This window comes from Calliopsis andreniformis, unplaced genomic scaffold (assembly GCF_051401765.1).
Source record: "Calliopsis andreniformis isolate RMS-2024a unplaced genomic scaffold, iyCalAndr_principal scaffold0024, whole genome shotgun sequence".
Lineage (NCBI taxonomy): Eukaryota > Metazoa > Arthropoda > Insecta > Hymenoptera > Andrenidae > Calliopsis > Calliopsis andreniformis.
In genome coordinates, this window is record NW_027480433.1 from 1,456,463 (window position 1) to 1,481,450 (window position 24,988).

Consider the following 24,988-nt stretch of genomic DNA (forward strand, 5'->3'; position numbering starts at 1 on the left):
CGTTCCGAGCAAGCTTAGCTTCACCCTAGGGTGTTGCTAAACCAGATCGAATAGTTAGGGCCTTAGAAGTCAACGCCAGTAGCATAAATTACAATATAAGTACAACAGATCTTCCGTCGTATATAATGTATATTTGCAAACAGTGTGGAAGTAATGGTCACTTCTACGTTCGGGGCAACCTAGGCTTCACTATAGGTTGTTGCCCCACCAGATGGGATTGCTAGGGACTTAGAATTCAATGCCAGAAGCATAAAATTCAATATAAATATAACAGCTTTTCCACCGCATAAAACGAATAATAGCAACCAGTGTCAAAGTTATGGTCATTTCTACTTCCCGGGCAGCCTAGGCTTCACTCTAGGGCGTTGCTCCACCAGATCGAATAGTTAGGGCCTTAGAAGTCAACGCCAGAAGCATATAATACAATAAAGATGCAACAGTTTTTCCATCGTACAACAGGAATAACTGCAACCAGTGTGAAAGTAATGGTCATTTCTACGTTCCGGGTCACCTAGGCGTCACTCTAGGTCGTTGCTCCACCATATCTAGTAGCTACGGCCTTAGAAGTCAACGCCAGAAGCACAAAATACAATAAAAATGCAGCAGTTTTTCCATCGTATAGCATGACTAATTGCAACCAGTGCGAAAGTAATGATCATATCGACATTTCCGGCATCCTAGACTTAACTCTGAGGCGTTGCTCTACCAGATCGAAGAGTTAGGGCCTTAGAAGTCAACGCCCGAAACATAAAATGCAAAATAAATAGAACAGTTTTTCCACCGTATAAAACGAATAACTGCATCCAGTGTGAAAGTACTGGTCATTTCTACGTTCCGGGTAACCTAGCCTTGACCCTAGGGCGTTGTTCCACCAGATGGAATAGTTAGGGCCTAAGAAGTCAACGCCAGAAGCATAAAATACGATACAAATACAACAGCTTTTCCATCGTAGAAAACGAATAATTGCAGTCATTGTGAAATTAATGGTCGTTTCTACGTTCCGAGCAACCTAGGCTTCACTCTAGGGCGTCGCTCCACCAGATCGAATAGTTAGGGCCTTAGAAGTCAACACCAGAAGCATAAAATACAAAAAAGGTGCAACAGTTTTTCCATCATACAACAGGAATAACTGCAAACAGTGTGAAAGTGCTGGTCATTTCTACTTCCCGGGCAACCTAGGCTTCACTATAGGGCGTTGCTCCACCAGATCGAATAGGTAGGGCCTTAGAAGTCAGCGCCCGAAGCATAAAATGCAAAATAAATAGAACAGTTTTTCATTGTATAAAACGAATAACTGCAACCAGTGTGAAAGTACTGGTCATTTCTATGTTCCGGGCAACCTAGACTTCACTCTAGGGCGTTGCTCTACCAGATCGAATAGTTAGGACCTTAGAAGTCAACGCCAGAAGCATAAAATACAATAAAGATGCAACAGTTTTTCCATCGTACAACAGGAACAACTGCAAACAGTTTGAAAGTACTGGTCATTTCTACGTTCCGAGTAACCCAGGTTTCACTCTAGGGCGTTGCTCCACCAGATCGAATAGCTAGGGCCTTAGAAGTCAACGCCCGAAGCATAAAATACAAAGAAATAGAACAGTTTTTCCATGTGTAAAACGAATAATTGCTACCAGTGTGAACGTTATGGTCATTTCTACGTTCCGGGCAACCTAGGCTTGACCCTAGGGCGTTGTTCCACCAGATGGTATAGTTAGGGCCTAAGAAGTCAACGCCAGAAGCATAAAATACGATACAAATACAACAGCTTTTCCATCGTATAAAACGAATAGTTGCAACCAGTGTGAAGGTTATGGTCATTTCTACGTTCCGAGCAGCCTAGGCTTCACTCTAAGGTGTTGCTCCACCAGATGGAATTGCTAGGGACTTAGAATTCAATGCCAGAAGCATAAAATGCAATATAAATATAACAGCTTTTCCATCGTATAAAACGAATAATAGCAACAAGTGTGAAAGTTATGGTCATTTCTACTTCCCGCGCAACCTAGGCTTCACTCTAGGGCGTTGCTCCACCAGATCGAATAGTTAGGGCCTTAGAAATCAACGCCCGAAGCATAAAACGCAAAATAAATAGAACAGTTTTTCCACTGTATAAAACGAATAACTGCAACCAGTGTGAAAGTACTGGTCATTTCTACGTTCCGGGTAACCCAGGCTTCACTCTAGTGCGTTGCTCCACCAGATCGAATAGCTAGGGACTTAGAATTCAACGCCAGAAGGATAAAATACAATATAAGTACAACAGTTTTTCCATCGTATAAAATGAATAATTGCAGACATTGTGAAAGTAATGGTCATTTCTACGTTCCGGTCAACCTAGGCGCCACTCTAGGGCGTTGCTACACCACATCTAAAAGCTACGGCCTTAGAAGTCAACGCCAGGAGCATAAAATACAATATAAATACAACTGCTTTTCCATCGTATAAAATGAATAATTGCAAACAGTGTGAAAGTAATGGTCATTTCTACGTTCCGGGTAACCTAGGCGTCACTCTAGGGCGACGCCCCATCATATCTAACAGCTACGGCCTTCGAAGTCAACGCCAGAAGCACAAAATACAATAAAAATGCAGCAGTTTTTCCATCGTATAGCATGACTAATTGCAACCAGTGCGAAAGTAATGATCATATCGACATTTCGGGCACCCTAGACTTAACTCTGAGGCGCTGCTCCACCAGATCCAACAGTTAGGGCCTTAGAAGTCAACGCCAGAAGCATAAACTACAAAATAAATACAACAGTCTTTCCATCGTATAAAACGAATAATTGCAACCTGTGTGATGGTTATGGACATATCTACGTACCGGGAAACCTAGGCTTCAGTGTAGGGCGTTGCTCCACCAAATCGAATAGTTAGGGCCTTAGAAGTCAACGCCCGAATCATAAGATACAATATAAGTACAACAGTTTTTCCATCGTATAAAATGAATGATTGCGAACATTGTGAAAGTAATGGTCATTTCTACGTTCCGGGCAACCTACGCGTCACTCTAGGGCGTTGCTGCTCCACATCTGATAGCTACGCCCTTAGAAGTTAACGCCGGAAGCATAAAATACAATATAAATACAACAGCTTTGCCATGGTATAAAATGAATGATTGCAAACAGTGTGAAGGTAATGGTCGTTTCTACGTTCCGAGCAACCTAGGCTTCACTCTAGGGCGTTGTTCCACCAGATGGAATAGTTAGGGCCTAAGAAGTCAACGCCAGAAGCATAAAATACGATACAAATACAACAGCTTTTCCATCGTATAAAACGAATAATTGCAAACAGTGTGAAAGTTATGGTCATTTCTACTTCCAGGGCAACCTAGGCTTCACTCCAGGGTGTTGCTCCACTAGGTCGAATAGCTAGGGCCTTAGAAGTCAACGCCAGAGGCATAAAATACAATATAAATACAACAGCTTTTCCATCGTAAAAAACGAATAATTGCAACCAGTGTGAAAGTTATGGTTATTTCTACATTCCGAGCAACCTAGGCTTCACTCTAGGGCGTTGCTCCACCAGATCGAATTGTTAGGTCCTTAGAAGTCAACGCTAGAAGCATAAAATACAATATAAATGCAACAGTTTTGCCACCGTATAAAATGAATAATTGCAAACAGTGTGAAAGATATGGAAATTTCTACGTTCCGGGCAACCTAGGCTTCATTCTATGGCGTTCTTCCACCACATCGAATAGCTACGGCCTCAGAAGTCAACGCCTGAAGCATAAAATACAATATAAATATAACAGATTTTCCATCTTATAAAACGAATAATAGCAACCAGTGTGAAAGTTATGGTCATTTCTACGTTCCGGGCAACCTAGGCTTCACTCTAGGGCGTTGGTCCTCCAGATCAAACAGTTAGGGCCTTCGAAGCCAACGCCCGAAGCATTAAATACAAAATAAATAGAACAGTTTTTCCATTGTATAAAACGAATAATTGCTACCAGTGTAAAAGTTATGGTCATTTCTTCGTTCCGGGCAACGTAGGCTTCACCCTAGGCCGCTGTTCCACCAGATCGAATAGTTAGGGCCTTAGAAGTCAACGCCCGAAGCATAAAATACAAAATAAATAAAACAGTTTTTCCGTCGTATAAAACGAAAAATTGCAAACAGTGTGAAAGATATGGACATTTCCACGATCCGGGCTACCTAGGCTTCACTCTATGGCGTTCTTCCACCACATCGAATAGCAGCGGCCTCAGAAGTCAACGCCAGAAGCTAAAATACAATATAAATATAACAGTTTTTCCATCGTATAAAACGAATAATAGCAACCAGTGTGAAAGTTATGGTCATTTCTACGTTCTGGGCAACCTAGGCTTCACTCTAGGGCGTTGCTCCACCAGATGAAACAGTTAGGGCCTTAGAAGTCAACGCCCGAAGCATAAAATACAAAATAAATAGAACAGTTTTTCCATTGTATAAAACGAATAATTGCTACCAGTGTAAAAGTTATGGTCATTTTTACGTTCCGGGCAACCTAGGCTTCACCCTAGGGCATTGTTCCATCAGATCGAATAGTTAGGCCCTAAGAAGTGAACGCCAGAAGCATAAAATACGATATAAATACAACAGTTTTTCCATCGTAGAAAACGAATAATTGCAACCAGTGTGAAAGTTATGGTCATTTCTATATTCTGAGCAACCTAGGCTTCACTCTAGGGCGGTGCTCCACCATATCCAATAGCTACGGCCTTAGAAGCCTACGCCTGAAGCATAAAATACAATAAAAATACAACGGTCTTTTCATCGTATAACAGGAATAATTGCAACAAGCGTGAAAGTAATGATCATTTCGGCGTTTCGGGCATCCTACACTTAACTCTGAGGCATTGCTCCAGCAGATCGAATAGTTAGGGCCTAAGAAGTCAACGCCAGAAGCATAAAATACAATATAAATACAACAGTTTTTCCATTGTATAAAACGAATAATAGCAACCAGTGTGAAAGTTATGGTCATTTCTACGTTCCGGGCAACCTAGGCTTCACTCTAGGGCGTTGCTCCACCAGATCCAACAGTTAGGGCCTTAGAAGTCAACGCCCGAAGCATAAAATACAATAAAAATACAACAGTCTTTCCTTCCTATAACATGAATAATTGCAACCCGTGTGAAAGTGATGGTCATTTCTACGTTCCAGGCAACCTAGGCTTCCCTCTAGGGCGTTGCTCCACCAGATCGAGTTGTTAGGGCCAAAGAAGTCAACGACCGAAGCATAAAATACAAAATAAATAGAACAGTTTTTCCATCGTATAAAAGGAGTAATTGCAAACAGTGTGAAAGTAATGGTCATTTCTACGTTCTGGGCAACCTAGGCTTCACTCTAGGGCGTTGCTCCACCAGATGAAACAGTTAGGGCCTTAGAAGTCAACGCCCGAAGCATAAAATACAAAATAAATAGAACAGTTTTTCCATTGTATAAAACGAATAATTGCTACCAGTGTAAAAGTTATGGTCATTTCTCCGTTCCGGGCAACCTAGGCTTCACGCTAGGGCATTGTTCCATCAGATCGAATAGTTAGGCCCTAAGAAGTGAACGCCAGAAGCATAAAATACAATATAAATACAACAGTTTTTCCATCATATAAAACGAATGATAGCAACCAGTGTGAAAGTTATGGTCATTTCTACGTTCCGCGCAATCTTGGCTTTACCCTAGGGCGTTGTTCCACCAGATGGAATAGTTAGGGCCTAAGAAGTCAACGCCAGAAGCATAAAATACGATGTAAATACAACAGCTTTTCCATCGTATAAAACGAATAATTGCAACCAGTGTGAACGTTATGGTCATTTCTACATTTCGAGCAACCTAGGCTTCACTCTAGGGCGTTGCTCCACCTGATCGAATAGTTAGGGCCTTAGAAGTCAACGCCAGAAGCATAAAATACAATATAAATACAACAGTTTTTCCACCATAAAAAACGAATAATTGCAACCAGTATGAAAGTTATGGCCATTTCAGCTTCCCGGGCAACCTAGGCTTCACCCTAGGGCGTTGTTCCACCAGATGGAATAGTTAGGGCCTAAGAAGTCAACGCCAGAAGCATAAAATACGATATAAATACAACAGCTTTTCCATCGTATATAACAAATAATTGCAACCAGTTTGATAGTGATGGTCATTTCTACGCACCGGGCAACCTAGGCTTCACTCTAGGGCGTTGCTCTACCAGATCGAATAGATAGGGCCTTAGATGTCAACGCCAGAAGCATAAAATACGATATAAATGCAACAGCTTTTCCATCGTATAAAACGAGTAATTGCAACCAGTGTGAAAGTTATGGTCATTTCTATATTCTGAGCAACCTAGGCTTCACTCTAGGGCGGTGCTCCACCATATCCAATAGCTACGGCCTTAGAAGCCTACGCCTGAAGCATAAAATACAATAAAAATACAACGGTCTTTTCATCGTATAACAGGAATAATTGCAACAAGCGTGAAAGTAATGATCATTTCGGCGTTTCGGGCATCCTACACTTAACTCTGAGGCATTGCTCCACCATATCCAATAGCTAGGGCCTTAGAAGTCAACGCCCGAAGCATAAAATACAAAGAAATAGAACAGTTTTTCCATGTGTAAAACGAATAATTGCTACCAGTGTGAACGTTATGGTCATTTCTACGTTCCGGGCAACCTAGGCTTGACCCTAGGGCGTTGTTCCACCAGATGGTATAGTTAGGGCCTAAGAAGTCAACGCCAGAAGCATAAAATACGATACAAATACAACAGCTTTTCCATCGTATAAAACGAATAGTTGCAACCAGTGTGAAGGTTATGGTCATTTCTACGTTCCGAGCAGCCTAGGCTTCACTCTAAGGTGTTGCTCCACCAGATGGAATTGCTAGGGACTTAGAATTCAATGCCAGAAGCATAAAATGCAATATAAATATAACAGCTTTTCCATCGTATAAAACGAATAATAGCAACAAGTGTGAAAGTTATGGTCATTTCTACTTCCCGCGCAACCTAGGCTTCACTCTAGGGCGTTGCTCCACCAGATCGAATAGTTAGGGCCTTAGAAATCAACGCCCGAAGCATAAAACGCAAAATAAATAGAACAGTTTTTCCACTGTATAAAACGAATAACTGCAACCAGTGTGAAAGTACTGGTCATTTCTACGTTCCGGGTAACCCAGGCTTCACTCTAGTGCGTTGCTCCACCAGATCGAATAGCTAGGGACTTAGAATTCAACGCCAGAAGGATAAAATACAATATAAGTACAACAGTTTTTCCATCGTATAAAATGAATAATTGCAGACATTGTGAAAGTAATGGTCATTTCTACGTTCCGGTCAACCTAGGCGCCACTCTAGGGCGTTGCTACACCACATCTAAAAGCTACGGCCTTAGAAGTCAACGCCAGGAGCATAAAATACAATATAAATACAACTGCTTTTCCATCGTATAAAATGAATAATTGCAAACAGTGTGAAAGTAATGGTCATTTCTACGTTCCGGGTAACCTAGGCGTCACTCTAGGGCGTCGCCCCATCATATCTAACAGCTACGGCCTTCGAAGTCAACGCCAGAAGCACAAAATACAATAAAAATGCAGCAGTTTTTCCATCGTATAGCATGACTAATTGCAACCAGTGCGAAAGTAATGATCATATCGACATTTCGGGCACACTAGACTTAACTCTGAGGCGCTGCTCCACCAGATCCAACAGTTAGGGCCTTAGAAGTCAACGCCAGAAGCATAAACTACAAAATAAATACAACAGTCTTTCCATCGTATAAAACGAATAATTGCAACCTGTGTGATGGTTATGGACATATCTACGTACCGGGAAACCTAGGCTTCAGTGTAGGGCGTTGCTCCACCAAATCGAATAGTTAGGGCCTTAGAAGTCAACGCCCGAATCATAAGATACAATATAAGTACAACAGTTTTTCCATCGTATAAAATGAATGATTGCGAACATTGTGAAAGTAATGGTCATTTCTACGTTCCGGGCAACCTACGCGTCACTCTAGGGCGTTGCTGCTCCACATCTGATAGCTACGCCCTTAGAAGTTAACGCCGGAAGCATAAAATACAATATAAATACAACAGCTTTGCCATGGTATAAAATGAATGATTGCAAACAGTGTGAAGGTAATGGTCGTTTCTACGTTCCGAGCAACCTAGGCTTCACTCTAGGGCGTTGTTCCACCAGATGGAATAGTTAGGGCCTAAGAAGTCAACGCCAGAAGCATAAAATACGATACAAATACAACAGCTTTTCCATCGTATAAAACGAATAATTGCAAACAGTGTGAAAGTTATGGTCATTTCTACTTCCAGGGCAACCTAGGCTTCACTCCAGGGTGTTGCTCCACTAGGTCGAATAGCTAGGGCCTTAGAAGTCAACGCCAGAGGCATAAAATACAATATAAATACAACAGCTTTTCCATCGTAAAAAACGAATAATTGCAACCAGTGTGAAAGTTATGGTTATTTCTACATTCCGAGCAACTTAGGCTTCACTCTAGGGCGTTGCTCCACCAGATCGAATTGTTAGGTCCTTAGAAGTCAACGCTAGAAGCATAAAATACAATATAAATGCAACAGTTTTGCCACCGTATAAAATGAATAATTGCAAACAGTGTGAAAGATATGGAAATTTCTACGTTCCGGGCAACCTAGGCTTCATTCTATGGCGTTCTTCCACCACATCGAATAGCTACGGCCTCAGAAGTCAACGCCTGAAGCATAAAATACAATATAAATATAACAGATTTTCCATCTTATAAAACGAATAATAGCAACCAGTGTGAAAGTTATGGTCATTTCTACGTTCCGGGCAACCTAGGCTTCACTCTAGGGCGTTGGTCCTCCAGATCAAACAGTTAGGGCCTTCGAAGCCAACGCCCGAAGCATTAAATACAAAATAAATAAAACAGTTTTTCCATTGTATAAAACGAATAATTGCTACCAGTGTAAAAGTTATGGTCATTTCTTCGTTCCGGGCAACGTAGGCTTCACCCTAGGCCGCTGTTCCACCAGATCGAATAGTTAGGGCCTTAGAAGTCAACGCCCGAAGCATAAAATACAAAATAAATAAAACAGTTTTTCCGTCGTATAAAACGAAAAATTGCAAACAGTGTGAAAGATATGGACATTTCCACGATCCGGGCTACCTAGGCGTCACTCTATGGCGTTCTTCCACCACATCGAATAGCAGCGGCCTCAGAAGTCAACGCCAGAAGCTAAAATACAATATAAATATAACAGTTTTTCCATCGTATAAAACGAATAATAGCAACCAGTGTGAAAGTTATGGTCATTTCTACGTTCCGGGCAATCTAGGCTTCACTCTAGGGCGTTGCTCCACCAGATCGAATTGTTAGGGCCAAAGAAGTCAACGCCCGAAGCATAAAATACGAAATAAATAGAACAGTTTTTCCATTGTATAAAACGAATAATTCCTACCAGTGTAAAAGTTATGGTCATTTTTACGTTCCGGGCAACCTAGGCTTCACCCTAGGGCATTGTTCCATCAGATCGAATAGTTAGGCCCTAAGAAGTGAACGCCAGAAGCATAAAATACAATATAAATACAACAGTTTTTCCATCGTAGAAAACGAATAATTGCAACCAGTGTGAAAGTTATGGTCATTTCTATATTCTGAGCAACCTAGGCTTCACTCTAGGGCGGTGCTCCACCATATCCAATAGCTACGGCCTTAGAAGCCTACGCCTGAAGCATAAAATACAATAAAAATACAACGGTCTTTTCATCGTATGACAGGAATAATTGCAACAAGCGTGAAAGTAATGATCATTTCGGCGTTTCGGGCATCCTACACTTAACTCTGAGGCATTGCTCCAGCAGATCGAATAGTTAGGGCCTAAGAAGTCAACGCCAGAAGCATAAAATACAATATAAATACAACAGTTTTTCCATTGTATAAAACGAATAATAGCAACCAGTGTGAAAGTTATGGTCATTTCTACGTTCCGTGCAACCTAGGCTTCACTCTAGGGCGTTGCTCCACCAGATCCAACAGTTAGGGCCTTAGAAGTCAACGCCCGAAGCATAAAATACAATAAAAATACAACAGTCTTTCCTTCCTATAACATGAATAATTGCAACCCGTGTGAAAGTGATGGTCATTTCTACGTTCCAGGCAACCTAGGCTTCCCTCTAGGGCGTTGCTCCACCAGATCGAGTTGTTAGGGCCAAAGAAGTCAACGACCGAAGCATAAAATACAAAATAAATAGAACAGTTTTTCCATCGTATAAAAGGAGTAATTGCAAACAGTGTGAAAGTAATGGTCATTTCTACGTTCTGGGCAACCTAGGCTTCACTCTAGGGCGTTGCTCCACCAGATGAAACAGTTAGGGCCTTAGAAGTCAACGCCCGAAGCATAAAATACAAAATAAATACAACAGTTTTTCCATTGTATAAAACGAATAATTGCTACCAGTGTAAAAGTTATGGTCATTTCTCCGTTCCGGGCAACCTAGGCTTCACGCTAGGGCATTGTTCCATCAGATCGAATAGTTAGGCCCTAAGAAGTGAACGCCAGAAGCATAAAATACAATATAAATACAACAGTTTTTCCATCATATAAAACGAATGATAGCAACCAGTGTGAAAGTTATGGTCATTTCTACGTTCCGCGCAATCTTGGCTTTACCGTAGGGCGTTGTTCCACCAGATGGAATAGTTAGGGCCTAAGAAGTCAACGCCAGAAGCATAAAATACGATGTAAATACAACAGCTTTTCCATCGTATAAAACGAATAATTGCAACCAGTGTGAACGTTATGGTCATTTCTACATTTCGAGCAACCTAAGCTTCACTCTAGGGCGTTGCTCCACCTGATCGAATAGTTAGGGCCTTAGAAGTCAACGCCAGAAGCATAAAATACAATATAAATACAACAGTTTTTCCACCATAAAAAACGAATAATTGCAACCAGTATGAAAGTTATGGCCATTTCTGCTTCCCGGGCAACCTAGGCTTCACCATAGGGCGTTGTTCCACCAGATGGAATAGTTAGGGCCTAAGAAGTCAACGCCAGAAGCATAAAATACGATATAAATACAACAGCTTTTCCATCGTATATAACAAATAATTGCAACCAGTTTGATAGTGATGGTCATTTCTACGCACCGGGCAACCTAGGCTTCACTCTAGGGCGTTGCTCTACCAGATCGAATAGATAGGGCCTTAGAAGTCAACGCCAGAAGCATAAAATACGATATAAATGCAACAGCTTTTCCATCGTATAAAACGAGTAATTGCAACCAGTGTGAAAGTTATGGTCATTTCTACGGTCCGGGAAACCTAGGCTTCCCCCTAGGGCGTAGCTCCAACAGATTGCATAGTTAGGGCCTTAGAAGTCAATGCCCGAAGCATAAAATGCAATAAAAATACAACAGTTTTTCCATCGTATTGCAGGAATAATTTGCAACCAGTGTGAAGGTTATGGTCATATCTACGTTCCGGGCAACCTAGGCATCACTGTAGGGCGTTGCTCCACCAGATCGAATAGTTAGGTCCTTAGAAGTCAACGCCAGAAGCATAAAATACGATATAAATACAACAGCTTTTCCATCGTATAAAATGAGTAATTGCAACCCGTGTGAAAGCGATGGTCATTTCTACGTTCCAGGCAACCTAGGCTTCACTCAAGGGCGTTCTTCCACTAGATCGAGTAGTTAGGGCCTAAGAAGTCAACGTCAGAAGCATAAAATACAATATAAAAATAACAGTTTTTCCATCGGATAAAACGAATAATAGCAACCAGTGTGAAAGTTATGGTCATTTCTACGTTCCGGGCAACCTAGGATTCACTCTAGAGCGTCGCTCCACCAGATCAAACAGTTAGGGCCTTAAAAGTCAACGCCCGAAGCATAAAATACGATATAAATACAACAGCTTTTCCATCGTATAAAAGGAATAATTGCAAACAGTGTGAAAGTAATGGTCATTTCTACGTTCCGGGCAACCTAGGCTTCACTCTAGAGCGTTGCTCCACCAGATCAAACAGTTAGGGCCTTAGAAGTCAACGCCCGAAGCATAAAATACAAAATAAATAGAACAGTTTTTCCATTGTATAACACGGATAATTGCTACCAGTGTAAAAGTTATGATCATTTCTACGTTCCGGGCAACCTAGGGTTCACCCTAGGGCGTTGTTCCACCAGATGGAATAGTTAGGGCCTAAGAAGTCAACGCCAGAAGCATAAAATACGATATAAATACAACAGCTTTTCCATCGTGTAAAACGAATAATTGCAACCAGTGTGAAGGTTATGGTCATTTCTACGTTCCGGGCAACCTAGGCTTCCCCCTAAGGGGGTTGCTCCAACAGATTGCATAGGTAGGGCCTTAGATGTCAACGCCCGAAGCATAAAGTATAAAATAAATAGAGCAGTTTTTCCATCGTATAAAACGAATAATTGCTACCAGTGTGAAAGTTATGGTCATTTCTACCTTCCGGGCAACCTAGACTTCACCCTAGGGCGTTGTTCCACCAGATGGAATAGTTAGGCCCTAAGAAGTCAACGCCAGAAGCATAAAATACGATATAAATACAACAGCTTTTCCGTCGTATAAAACGAATAATTGCAACCAGTGTGAATCTTATGGTCATTTCTACGTTCCGGGCAACCTATGCTTCCCCCTAAGGGGGTTGCTCCAACAGATTGCATAGTTAGGGCCTTAGAAGTCAATGCCCGAAGCATAAAATGCAATAAAAATACAACAGTCTTTCCTTCCTATAACAGGAATAATTGCAACCCGTGTGAAAGTGATGGTCATTTCTACGTTCCAGGCAACCTACGCTTCCCTCTAGGGCGTTGCTCCACCAGATCGAATTGTTAGTGCCAAAGAAGTCAACGACCGAAGCATAATATACAAAATAAATAGAACAGTTTTTCCATCGTATAAAAGGAATAATTGCAAACAGTGTGAAAGTAATGGTCATTTCTACGTTCCGGGCAACCTAGGCTTCACTCTAGGGCGTTGCTCCACCAGATGAAACAGTTAGGGCCTTAGAAGTCAACGCCCGAAGCATAAAATACAAAATAAATAGAACAGTTTTTCCATTGTATAAAACGAATAATTGCTACCAGTGTAAAAGTTATGGTCATTTCTACGTTCCGGGCAACCTAGGCTTCACCCTAGGGAATTGTTCCATCAGATCGAATAGTTAGGCCCTAAGAAGTGAACGCCAGAAGCATAAAATACAATATAAATAAAACAGTTTTTCCATCGTAGAAAACGAATAATTGCAACCAGTGTGAAAGTTATGGTCATTTCTATATTCCGAGCAACCTAGGCTTCACTCTAGGGTGGTGCTCCACCATATCGAATAGCTACGGCATTAGAAGCCTACGCCTGAAGCATAAAGTACAATAAAAATACAACGGTCTTTTCATCGTATAACAGGAATAATTGAAACAAGCGTGAAAGTAATGATCATTTCGGCGTTTCGGGCATCCTAGACTTAACTGTGAGGCATTGCTCCACCAGATCGAATAGTTAGGGCCTAAGAAGTCAACGCCCGAAGCATAAAATGCAATAAAAATACAACAGCTTTTCCATCGTATGGCAGGAATAATTTGCAACCAGTGTGATAGTAGTGGTCATTTCTACGTTCCGGGCAACCTAGGTTTCACTCAAGGGCGGTGCTCCACCAGATCGTATAGTTACGGCCTAAGAAGTCAACGCCAGAAGCACAAAATACGATAAAGATGCAACAGTTTTTCCATCGTATAAAACGAATAATTGCAACAAGCGTGAATGTAATGATCATTTCGGCGTTTCGGGCATCCTAGACTTAACTCTGAGGCATCGCTCCCCCTGATCGAATAGTTAGGGCCTAAGAAGTCAACGCCAGAAGCATAAAATACAATATAAATATAACGGCTTTTCAATCGTATAAAACGAGTAATAGCAACCAGTGTGAAAGTTATGGTCATTTCTACGTTCCGGGCAACCTAGGCTTCACTCTAGGGCGTTGCTCCACCAGATCAAACAGTTAGGGCCTTAGAAGTCAACGCCCGAAGCATAAAATACGATATAAATACAACAGCTTTTCCATCGTATAAAACAAATAATTGCAACCAGTGTGAAAGTTATGGTCATTTCTACGTTCCGGGCAAGCTAGGCTTCACCCTAGGGCGTTGTTCCACCAGATCGAATAGTTAGGGCCTAAGAAGTCAACCCCAGAAGCATAAAATACGATATAAATACAACAGCTTTTCCATCGTGTAAAAGGAATAATTGCAAAGAGTGTGAAAGTAATGGTTATTCCTACGTTCCGGGCAACCTAGGCTTCACTCTACGGCGTTGTTCAACCAGATCGAATAGTTAGGGCCTAAGAAATCAACACCAGAAGAATAAAATACCAATTAAGTACAACAGCCTTTACATAGTATAAAACGAAAGATAGCAACCTGTGTGAAAGTTATGGTCATTTCTACGTTCCGGGCAACCTAGGCTTCACCCAAGGGCGTTGTTCCACCAGATCGAATAGTTAGGGCCTAAGAAGTCAACCCCAGAAGCATAAAATACGATATAAATACAACAGCTTTTCCATCGTGTAAAAGGAATAATTGCAAATAGTGTGAAAGTAATGGTTATTCCTACGTTCCGGGCAACCTAGGCTTCACCCTAGGGCGTTGTTCCACCAGATCGAATAGTTAGGGCCTAAGAAGTCAACCCCAGAAGCATAAAATACGATATAAATACAACAGCTTTTACATCGTATAAAACGAATAATTGCAACCAGTGTGAGAGTTCTGGTCATTTCCACGTTCCGGGCAACCTAGGCTTCACTCCAGGGCGTTGCTCCACCAGATGGAATAGTTAGGGCCTAAGAAGTCAACGCCAGAAGCATAAAATACGATATAAATACAACAGCTTTTCTATCGTATAAAACGAATAATTGCAACCAGTGTGAAGGTTATGGTCATTTCAACGTTCCGAGCAACCTAGGCTTCCCCCTAGGGCGTTGCTCCAACAGATTGCATAGTTAGGGCCTTAGAAGTCAATGCCCGAAGCAAAAAATGCAATAAAAATACAACGGTTTTTCCATTGTATAAAACGAATAATTGCTGCCAGTGTAAAAGTTATGGTCATTTCTACGGTCCGGGCAACCTAGGCTTCACTGTATGGCGTTCTTCCACCACATCGAATAGCTACGGCCTCAGAAGTCAACGCCTGAAGTATAAAATACAATAAAAATACAACTGTCTTTCCATCCTATAACAGGAATAATTGCAACCCGTGTGAAAGTTATGTTCATTTCTACGTTCCGTGCAACCTAGGCTTCACTCTAGCGCGTTGATCAACCAGATCAAACAGTTAGGGCCTTAGAAGTCGACGCCCGAAGCATTAAATACAAAATAAATAGAACAGTTTTTCGATTGTATAAAACGAATAATTGCTACCAGTGTAAAAGTTATGGTCATTTCTACGTTCCGGGCAACCTAGGCTTCACCCTAGGGCGTTGTTCCACCAGATCGAATAGTTAGGGCCTAAGAAGTCAACGCCAGAAGCATAAAATACGATATAAATACAACAGCTTTTCCATCGTGTAAAAGGAATAATTGCAAACAGTGTGAAAGTAATGGTTATTCCAACGTTCCGGGCAACCTAGGCTTCACTCTACGGCGTTGTTCAACCAGATCGAATAGTTAGGGCCTAAGAAATCAACACCAGAAGCATAAAATACCAATTAAGTACAACAGCCTTTACATCGTATAAAACGAAAGATAGCAACCTGTGTGAAAGTTATGGTCATTTCTACGTTCCGGGCAACCCAGGTTTCACTCCAGGGCGTTGCTCCACCAGATCGAATAGTTAGGGGCTCAGAAGTCAACGCCCGAAGCATAAAATACAAAATAAATAAAACAGTTTTTCCATTGTATAAAAGGAATAATTGCTACCAGTGTAAAAGTTATGGTCATTTCTACGTTCCGGGCAACCTAGGCTTCACCCTAGGGCATTGTTCCATCAGATCGAATAGTTAGGCCCTAAGAAGTGAACGCCATAAGAATAAAATACAATATAAGTACAACAGTTTTTCCATCGTATAACAGGAATAACTGCAAACAGTGTGAAAGTACTGGTCATTTCTACGTTCCGGGCAACCTAGGTTTCACTCCAGGGCGTTGATCCACCAGATCGAATAGTTAGGTCATAAGATGTCAATGCCAGAAGCATAGAATACGATATAAATACAACAGCTTTTCCATCGTATAAAACGAATAATTGCAACCAGTGTGAAAGTAATGGTCATTTCTACGTTCCGAGCAAGCTAGGCGTCACTCTAGGGCGTTGCTCCACCAGATCAAATAGCTAGCGACTTAGAATTAAACGCCAGAAGCATAGAATACAATAAAAATACAACAGTTTTTCCATCGTATAACATGAATAATTGCAACCAGTGTGAATGTAATGGTCATTTCTACGTTCCAGGCAACCTAGGTTTCACTCTAGGGCGTTGCTCCACCAGGTCGAATAGTTAGGGCCTAAGAAGTCGACGCCAGAAGCATAAAATACGATATAAATACAACAGCTCTCCCATCGTATAAAAGGAACAATTGCAAACAGTGTGAAAGTAATGGTCATTTCTACGTTCCGGGCAACCTAGGCTTCACCCTAGGGCGTTGCTCCACCAGATCAAACAGTTAGGGCCTTAGAAGTCAACGCCCGAAGCATAAAATACAAAATAAATAGAACAGTTTTTCCATTGTATAAAACGAATAATTGCTACCAGAGTAAAAGATATGGTCACTTCTACGTTCCGGGCAACCTAGGCTTCACCCTAGGGCGTTGTTCCACCAGATCGAATAGCTAGGGCCTTAGAAGTCAACGCCAGAGGCATAAAATACAATACAAATACAAGAGCTTTTCCATCGTAAAAAACGAATAATTGCAACCAGTGTGAAAGTTATGGTTATTTCTACATTCCGAGCAACCTAGGCTTCACTCTAGGGCGCTGCAACAACAGATCGAATTGTTAGGGCCAAAGAAGTCAACGCCCGAAGCATAAAATACAATATAAATACAACAGTTTTTCCATCGTATAAAACGAATAATTGCAACCAGTGTGAAAGCTATGGTCATTTCTACGTTCCGGGCAACCTAGGCTTCACTCTAGGGCGTTCTTCCACAACATCGAATAGCTACGGCCTCAGAAGTCAACGCCTGAAGCATAAAATACAATATAAATATAACAACTTTTCCATCGTATAAAACGAATAATAGCAACCTGTGTGAAAGTTATGGTCATTTCTACGTTCCCGGCAACCTAGGCTTCACTCTAGGGCGTTGGTCCACCAGATCAAACAGTTAGGGCCTTAGAAGCCAACGCCCGAAGCATTAAATACAAAATAAATAGAACAGTTTTTCCATTGTATAAAACGAATAATTGCTACCTGTGTAAAAGTTATGGCCATTTCTACGCTGCGAGCAACCTAGGCTTCACCCTAGGCCGTTGTTCCACCAGATCGAATAGTTAGGGCCTAAGAAGTGAACGCCAGAAGCATAAAATACAATACAAATACAACAGTTTTTCCATCGTATAAAACGAATAATTGCAACCAGTGTGAAAGTAATGGTCATTTCTGCGTTCCGAGCAACCTAGGCTTCACTCTAGGGCGGTGCTCTACCATATCGAATAGCCACGGCCTTAGAAGCCTACGCCTGAAGCATAAAATACAATAAAAATGCAACAGTCTTTTCATCGTATAACAGGAATAATTGCAACCAGTGTGAAAGTAATGGTCATTTCTACGTTCCGCGCAAGCTAGGCGTCACTCTAGGGCGTTGCTCCACCAGATCAAATAGCTAGCGACTTAGAATTAAACGCCAGAAGCATAAAATACGCTATACAAATACAACAGCTTTTGCATCGTATAAAAGGAATAATTGCAAACAGTGTGAAAGTAATTGTCATTTTACGTCCCGGGCAACCCAGTCTTCACTCTAGGGCGTTGTTCCACCAGATCAAACAGTTAGGGCCTTAGAAGTCAACGCCCGAAGCATAAAATACGATATAAATACAACAGCTTTTCCATCGTATTAAATGAATAATTGCAAACGGTGTGAAAGTAGTGGTCATTTCTGCGTTCCGAGCAACCTAGGCTTCACTCTAGGGCGGTGCTCTACCATATCGAATAGCCACGGCCTTAGAAGCCTACGCCTGAAGCATAAAATGCAATAAAAATGCAACAGTCTTTTCATCGTATAACAGGAATAATTGCAACCAGTGTGAAAGTAATGGTCATTTCTACGTTCCGAGCAAGCTAGGCGTCACTCTAGGGCGTTGCTCCACCAGATCAAATAGCTAGCGACTTAGAATTAAACGCCAGAAGCATAGAATACAATAAAAATACAACAGTTTTTCCATCGTATAACATGAATAATTGCAACCAGTGTGAATGTAATGGTCATTTCTACGTTCCAGGCAACCTAGGGTTCACTCTAGGGCGTTGCTCCACCAGGTCGAATAGTTAGGGCCTAAGAAGTCGACGACAGAAGCATAAAATACAATATAAGTACAACAGTTTTTCCATCGTATAACAGGAATAACTGCAAACAGTGTGAAAGTACTGGTCATTTCCACGTTCCGGGCAACCTAGGCTTCACTCCAGGGTGTTGCTCCACCAGATGGAATAGTTAGGGCCTAAGAAGTCAACGCCAGAAGCATAAAATACGATATAAATACAACAGCTTTTCTATCGTATAAAACGAATAATTGCAACCAGTGTTAAGGTTATGGTCATTTCAACGTTCCGAGCAACCTAGGCTTCCCCCTAGGGCGTTGCTCCAACAGATTGCATAGTTAGGGCCTTAGAAGTCAATGTCCGAAGCAAAAAATGCAATAAAAATACAACGGTTTTTCCATTGTATAAAACGAATAATTGCTGCCAGTGTAAAAGTTATGGTCATTTCTACGGTCCGGGCAACCTAGGCTTCACTGTATGGCGTTCTTCCACCACATCGAATAGCTACGGCCTCAGAAGTCAACGCCTGAAGTATAAAATACAATAAAAATACAACTGTCTTTCCATCCTATAACAGGAATAATTGCAACCCGTGTGAAAGTTATGGTCATTTCTACGTTCCGTGCAACCTAGGCTTCACTCTAGCGCGTTGATCAACCAGATCAAACAGTTAGGGCCTTAGAAGTCGACGCCCGAAGCATTAAATACAAAATAAATAGAACAGTTTTTCGATTGTATAAAACGAATAATTGCTACCAGTGTAAAAGTTATGGTCATTTCTACGTTCCGGGCAACCTAGGCTTCACCCTAGGGCGTTGTTCCACCAGATCGAATAGTTAGGGCCTAAGAAGTCAACGCCAGAAGCATAAAATACGATATAAATACAACAGCTTTTCCATCGTGTAAAAGGAATAATTGCAAACAGTGTGAAAGTAATGGTTATTCCAACGTTCCGGGCAACCTAGGCTTCACTCTACGGCGTTGTTCAACCAGATCGAATAGTTAGGGCCTAAGAAATCAACACCAGAAGAATAAAATACCAATTAAGTACAACAGCCTTTACATCGTATAAAACGAAAGATAGCAACCTGTGTGAAAGTTATGGTCATTTCTACGTTCCGGGCAACCTAGGCTTCACCCTAGGGCATTGTTCCATCAGATCGAATAGTTAGGCCCTAAGAAGTGAACGCCATAAGAATAAAATACAATATAAGTACAACAGTTTTTCCATCGTATAACAGGAATAACTGCAAACAGTGTGAAAGTACTGGTCATTTCTACGTTCCGGGCAACCTAGGTTTCACTCCAGGGCGTTGATCCACCAGATCGAATAGTTAGGTCATAAGATGTCAATGCCAGAAGCATAGAATACGATATAAATACAACAGCTTTTCCATCGTATAAAACGAATAATTGCAACCAGTGTGAAAGTAATGGTCATTTCTACGTCCGAGCAAGCTAGGCGTCACTCTAGGGCGTTGCTCCACCAGATCAAATAGCTAGCGACTTAGAATTAAACGCCAGAAGCATAGAATACAATAAAAATACAACAGTTTTTCCATCGTATAACATGAATAATTGCAACCAGTGTGAATGTAATGGTCATTTCTACGTTCCAGGCAACCTAGGCTTCACGCTAGGGCGTTGCTCCACCAGGTCGAATAGTTAGGGCCTAAGAAGTCGACGCCAGAAGCATAAAATACGATATAAATACAACAGCTCTCCCATCGTATAAAAGGAACAATTGCAAACAGTGTGAAAGTAATGGTCATTTCTACGTTCCGGGCAACCTAGGCTTCACCCTAGGGCGTTGCTCCACCAGATCAAACAGTTAGGGCCTTAGAAGTCAACGCCCGAAGCATAAAATACAAAATAAATAGAACAGTTTTTCCATTGTATAAAACGAATAATTGCTACCAGAGTAAAAGATATGGTCACTTCTACGTTCCGGGCAACCTAGGCTTCACCCTAGGGAGTTGTTCCACCAGATCGAATAGCTAGGGCCTTAGAAGTCAACGCCAGAGGCATAAAATACAATACAAATACAACAGCTTTTCCATCGTAAAAAACGAATAATTGCAACCAGTGTGAAAGTTATGGTTATTTCTACATTCCGAGCAACCTAGGCTTCACTCTAGGGCGCTGCACCAACAGATCGAATTGTTAGGGCCAAAGAAGTCAACGCCCGAAGCATAAAATACAATATAAATACAACAGTTTTTCCATCGTATAAAACGAATAATTGCAACCAGTGTGAAAGCTATGGTCATTTCTACGTTCCGGGCAACCTAGGCTTCACTCTAGGGCGTTCTTCCACAACATCGAATAGCTACGGCCTCAGAAGTCAACGCCTGAAGCATAAAATACAATATAAATATAACAACTTTTCCATCGTATAAAACGAATAATAGCAACCAGTGTGAAAGTTATGGTCATTTCTACGTTCCCGGCAACCTAGGCTTCACTCTAGGGCGTTGGTCCACCAGATCAAACAGTTAGGGCCTTAGAAGCCAACGCCCGAAGCATTAAATACAAAATAAATAGAACAGTTTTTCCATTGTATAAAACGAATAATTGCTACCTGTGTAAAAGTTATGGCCATTTCTACGTTGCGAGCAACCTAGGCTTCACCCTAGGCCGTTGTTCCACCAGATCGAATAGTTAGGGCCTAAGAAGTGAACGCCAGAAGCATAAAATACAATACAAATACAACAGTTTTTCCATCGTATAAAACGAATAATTGCAACCAGTGTGAAAGTTATGGTCATTTCTATATTCCGAGCAACCTAGGCTTCACTCTAGGGCGGTGCTCCACCATATCCAATAGCTACGGCCTTAGAAGCCTACGCCTGAAGCATAAAATACAATAAAAATACAACGGTCTTTTCATCGTATAACAGGAATAATTGCAACAAGCGTGAAAGTAATGATCATTTCGGCGTTTCGGGCATCCTACACTTAACTCTGTGGCATTGCTCCACCAGATCGAATTGTTAGGGCCTAAGAAGTCAACGCCAGAAGCATAAAATACAATATAAATACAACAGTTTTTCCATTGTATAAAACGTATAATTGCTACCAGTGTAAAAGTTATGGTCATTTCTACGTTCCGGGCAACCTAGGCTTCACCCTAGGGCGTTGTTCCACCAGATCGAATAGTTAGGGCCTAAGAAGTGAATTCCAGAAGCATAAAATGCAATAAAAATACAACAGGTTTTCCATCGTATAACAGGATTAATTGCAACCAGTGTGAAAGTGATGGTCATTTCTACGTTCCGGGCAACCTAGGCTTCACTCTATGATGTTCTTCCACCACATCGAATAGCTACGGCCTCAGAAGTCAACGCCTGAAGCACAGAATACATTAAAAATGCAACAGTCTTTCCATCCTATGACAGGAATGATTGCAACCCGTGTGAAAGTGATGGTCATTTCTACGTTCCAGGCAACCTAGGCTTCACTCAAGGGCGTTGTTCCACCAGATCGAATAGTTAGGGCCTAAGAAGTCAACGCCAGAAGCATAAAATACAATATAAATATAACAGTTTTTCCATCGTATAAAACGAATAATAGCAACCAGTGTGTAAGTTATGGTCATTTCTACGTTCCGGGCAACCTAGGCTTCACTCTAGGGCGTTGCTCCACCAGATCCAACAGTTAGGGCCTTAGAAGTCAACGCCCGAAGCATAAAGTACAAAATAAATAGAACAGTTTTTCCATTGTATAAAACGAATGATTGCTACCAGTGTAAAAGTTATGGTCATTTCTACGTTCCGGGCAACCTAGGCTTCACCCTAGGGCGTTGCTCCACCAGATCGAATAGTTAGGGCCTTAGAAGTCAACGCCAGAAGCATAAAATACAATATAAATACAACAGTTTTTGCACCATATAAAACGAATAATTGCAACCAGTATGAAAGTTATGGCCATTTCTGCTTTCCAGGCAACCTAGGCTTCACCCTAGGGCGTTGTTCCACCAGATGGAATAGTTAGGGCCTAAGAAGTCAACGCAAGAAGCATAAAATACGATATAAATACAACAGCCTTTCCATCGTATAAAACAAATAATTGCAACCAGTTTGATAGTGATGGTCATTTCTACGTTCCGGGCAACCTAGGCTTCACTCTAGGGCGTTGCTCCACCAGATCAAACAGTTAGGGCCTTAGAAGTCAACGCCCGAAGCATAAAATACAAAATAAATAGAACAGTTTTTCCATTCTATAAAACGAATAATTGTTACCAGTGTAAAAGTTATGGTCATTTCTACGTTCCGGGCAACCTAGGCTTCACCCTAGGGCGTTGTTCCACCAGATCGAATAGTTAGGGCCTAAGAAGTGAACGCCAGAAGCATAGAATGCAATAAAAATACAACAGTCTTTCCATCCTATAACAGGAATAATTGCAACCATTATGAAACCAATGGTCATTTCTACGTTCCGGGCAACCTAGGCTTCACTCTAGAGCGTTGCTCCACCAGATCAAACAGTTAGGGCCTTAGAAGTCAACGCCCGAAGCATAAAATACAAAATAAATAGAACAGTTTTTCCATTGTATAAAACGGATAATTGCTACCAGTGTAAAAGTTATGATCATTTTTACGTTCCGGGCAACCTAGGGTTCACCCTAGGGCGTTGTTCCACCAGATGGAATAGTTAGGGCCTAAGAAGTCAACGCCAGAAGCATAAAATACGATATAAATACAACAGCTTTTCCATCGTATAAAACGAATAATTGCAACCAGTGTGAAAGTTATGGTCATTTCTACGTTCCGGGCAACCTAGGCTTCCCCCTAAGGGGGTTGCTCCAACAGATTGCATAGTTAGGGCCTTAGATGTCAACGCCCGAAGCATAAAGTATAAAATAAATAGAGCAGTTTTTCCATCGTATAAAACGAATAATTGCTACCAGTGTGAAAGTTACGGTCATTTCTACCTTCCGGGCAACCTAGACTTCACCCTAGGGCGTTGTTCCACCAGATGGAATAGTTAGGGCCTAAGAAGTCAACGCCAGAAGCATAAAATACGATATAAATACAACAGCTTTTCCATCGTATAAAACGAATAATTGCAACCAGTGTGAAAGTTATGGTCATTTCTACGTTCCGGGCAACCTATGCTTCCCCCTAAGGGTGTTGCTCCAACAGATTGCATAGTTAGAGCCTTAGAAGTCAATGCCCGAAGCATAAAATGCAATAAAAATACAACAGTCTTTCCTTCTTATAACAGGAATAATTGCAACCCGTGTGAAAGTGATGGTCATTTCTACGTTCCAGGCAACCTAGGCATCCCTCTAGGGCGTTGCTCCACCAGATCGAATTGTTAGGGCCAAAGAAGTCAACGACCGAAGCATAATATACATTAAAAACGCAACAGTCTTTCCATCCTATGACAGGAATAATTGCAACCCGTGTGAAAGTGATGGTCATTTCTACGTTCCAGGCAACCTAGGCTTCACTCAAGGGCGTTGTTCCACCAGATCGAATAGTTAGGGCCTTAGAAGTCGACGCCCGAAGCATTAAATACAAAATAAATAGAACAGTTTTTCGATTGTATAAAACGAATAATTGCTACCAGTGTAAAAGTTATGGTCATTTCTACGTTCCGGGCAACCTAGGCTTCACCCTAGGGCGTTGTTCCACCAGATCGAATAGTTAGGGCCTAAGAAGTCAACGCCAGAAGCATAAAATACGATATAAATACAACAGCTTTTCCATCGTGTAAAAGGAATAATTGCAAACAGTGTGAAAGTAATGGTTATTCCAACGTTCCGGGCAACCTAGGCTTCACTCTACGGCGTTGTTCAACCAGATCGAATAGTTAGGGCCTAAGAAATCAACACCAGAAGAATAAAATACCAATTAAGTACAACAGCCTTTACATCGTATAAAACGAAAGATAGCAACCTGTGTGAAAGTTATGGTCATTTCTACGTTCCGGGCAACCTAGGCTTCACCCTAGGGCATTGTTCCATCAGATCGAATAGTTAGGCCCTAAGAAGTGAACGCCATAAGAATAAAATACAATATAAGTACAACAGTTTTTCCATCGTATAACAGGAATAACTGCAAACAGTGTGAAAGTACTGGTCATTTCTACGTTCCGGGAAACCTAGGTTTCACTCCAGGGCGTTGATCCACCAGATCGAATAGTTAGGTCATAAGATGTCAATGCCAGAAGCATAGAATACGATATAAATACAACAGCTTTTCCATCGTATAAAACGAATAATTGCAACCAGTGTGAAAGTAATGGTCATTTCTACGTCCGAGCAAGCTAGGCGTCACTCTAGGGCGTTGCTCCACCAGATCAAATAGCTAGCGACTTAGAATTAAACGCCAGAAGCATAGAATACAATAAAAATACAACAGTTTTTCCATCGTATAACATGAATAATTGCAACCAGTGTGAATGTAATGGTCATTTCTACGTTCCAGGCAACCTAGGCTTCACGCTGGGGCGTTGCTCCACCAGGTCGAATAGTTAGGGCCTAAGAAGTCGACGCCAGAAGCATAAAAT